The sequence below is a fragment of the Vespa velutina genome, chromosome 23 (assembly GCF_912470025.1).
Source record: "Vespa velutina chromosome 23, iVesVel2.1, whole genome shotgun sequence".
Lineage (NCBI taxonomy): Eukaryota > Metazoa > Arthropoda > Insecta > Hymenoptera > Vespidae > Vespa > Vespa velutina.
This window is the reverse complement of record NC_062210.1, coordinates 2763999-2766498: the sequence shown is the minus strand read 5'-3', so window position 1 is coordinate 2766498 and position 2500 is coordinate 2763999. Positions and strand designations below refer to the sequence as shown.

Here is a 2500-nt window from a genome sequence, read left to right as displayed (position 1 = left end):
AAAGATATGAAAGGGATAAATGAAAGGATTGAAAGGGAGAGTGTCATTCATACACAGACACACCATAGATAGACATACACACATACACACAGAAACACACGCTATGTCACAAATATATATGGTGACAAAAATACGATTATGGTTCTTTTCACTTTCATCCGGTTTACCATGGATATTTTTGATCTAACACTTTTCATTTGACTAATATTCGAGAGAAAACTAATCAAAGAAATGATTCCACTTTCTCTTTCTTCCAGTTTATCATACTTTCATTCTCTTTGTTCTCTTTTATGTCTCTTTGCATCTGTTCTTTCTTTCTTTTTTCTTCTTTTTGTCTGTTTCTTTCTTTCTTTCATTCTTTCTTTCTTTTATTTCATTCATTTTATTCGTCTGCCTTTTTATAATTTAGTTCATTCTGTTTGTCTATCTCTTTCATTCTTTCATTCTCTCTCTCTCTCTCTCTCTCTCTCTCTCTCTCTCTCTCTCTTATTCCATCTGTCTATCCTATTTCATAAATATCAAATAAATCTCTAATGATTGAAATTACTGACTAAGATTTATTAGATTATCCAATTATATTCCAATTTGTAAAAGAGTACAAACGTTAAAAGTGATTTTTTTCCCTCTCTCTCTTTTCTCTCTCTCTCTCTCTCTTTTTTTAACTTCAAGCTCTCTTTCAAGAGTGCTTCTCTTTTATCTTTCTCCTCCCCCGCACCCTCCCCACCCCTCTCCCTTGGTTAAACTTCTTCGTCTTCGTCTTCTTCTTCTTCTTCTTCTTCTTCTTCTTCTTCTTCTTCTTCTTCTTCTTCTTCTCCTCCTATTTATATACCAGAAGTGGCTCGTTACTATCTCCAAGTACCGTAGTTAATATTAAGCTTAGAGAGGAGAAAAAAAAAAAAAAAAAGAAAGAAGAAAGATGTTAGGGTTGGTGTGCTCTGCCAACGCATGCAACTGCGACGTCGATGTGTTGCTCGATGTGTTGTTGTTGCTTAAATTATATAAAAGAAAAAAAGAAAACAAAAATAAATAGAAAAACAAAAAGCAAAAAAAGAATATGAACGTGTTTATTGAAACGTATTTCGAGATATATATTGTAGATCAATTTTTGCGTGACTCCTATCGTGGAATAATGAAATCGAGTTGTAATATATAACTCTGACAATGAGAGGATTTCTCTAGCAATGTGTACGTCTCTCTCTCTCTCTCTCTCTCTCTCTCTCTCTCTCTCTCTGTGTGTGTATGTGTGTGTGTGTGTGTGTGTCATTTCCTTATTGTTTACGAGCCATTGTAAGTCGAACGTGTCGGAGCTCTGTAATCTTAGGCCAAAGGGCATAGTGACAACAATACGTATGTACGATGTTTTATAAGTTTTTTCTTTTCTTGTTTTCTTGTTTTTTTCTTTTTTTTTTCTTTTTTTTCTTTCTTTTCATTGAGATGATGAAGCCAGAGAGATCAGAATAAAACAATGATCTTCTCTCACAAATCTTATGTAAACGAGAACATTAATTTATGTCGTCGTTTTAAATGTACTTTTGTATAAATGAATATTTTTATATATAAATGAATATTCTTAGCGTAATAATTATAATATTATTTAAACGATAATTATAAAAGTGATTATAGAAAAATGTTTTTTACGATTGTGACTCGTCGTATCTTTTTTATAATCGGATAAATATTAAGATTTTCAATAAAGAGTATCGAATGGGGTGTGACTTATTTAAATATATAGAATAATTGAAAAAAACAAAAAAAAAAGAAAAAGAAAGAAAAAGAAAAATATTTAAAATTCCAAATAATCAATATTAATGATATTAATGATCTAATAAAATTATATAATATATTACAAAAATAAGTTCTATAATATAAATTAATTATAATAAAATGCACACATATACAAACACACACATGCGCGCGTGCACATATATATATATATATATATATATATATATATATATATATATATATATAAAGATCAATCCGATACGGTATAATTTAATTATAACTTTTAATTCCTTAATAATAATTAATTATAAAACGACATTATAAAATTTCTTATATAAATAAAACGTGATATTAAAAGTATCAAAGTCAAACTAAGTTGGAGGACAAATTCGCATTATAAACAGGAATAATGTTCACTCACGTAGAGATGATCTTTGTTTACAATCGTAGTTACGTACGTGCGTATAATATAAGAAAAATGTAAACAGAAGAAGAGAAATGATAGGATCTTGCTTATTCGAATGACCGCGACCGACCGATCTTCATTTCGTTCGAGGATACGACACGATATGAATCGCGTGGGCTCGCGTGTTCGAGGCTTCGTTTTCTGAAATTAGGCCATGGTTTCCAAGTACGTCGACTTTACTTTCCATTGCGACGTCGCAATTCACGATCTCTCCCTACGTCCTACGATATGGTATGTAGTAAGTATATATATATATAAACGTATGTATGTACTTATGTGAATTACCTTCGAGCGTGTACCCTTCGAGAG

The 2500-nt window shown here is 30.9% G+C and overlaps 1 protein-coding gene across 4 annotated transcripts in view; it reads left to right on the top strand.

The window, feature by feature from the left end:
• Positions 1–2500, top strand: part of LOC124956633 (KN motif and ankyrin repeat domain-containing protein 1) — a 35159-nt gene that overhangs the window by 9623 nt on the left and 23036 nt on the right. Inside the window, exon 1 of one of the 4 annotated variants that reach the window (XM_047512690.1) lies at positions 2280–2422. The exons of the other annotated variants lie outside the window; for them this stretch is intronic. The gene's annotated coding sequence lies outside the window, so the exon portion shown is untranslated. Of the gene's footprint in view, positions 1–2279; positions 2423–2500 lie in introns of those variants that run through there. 4 annotated transcript variants of the gene reach the window in all.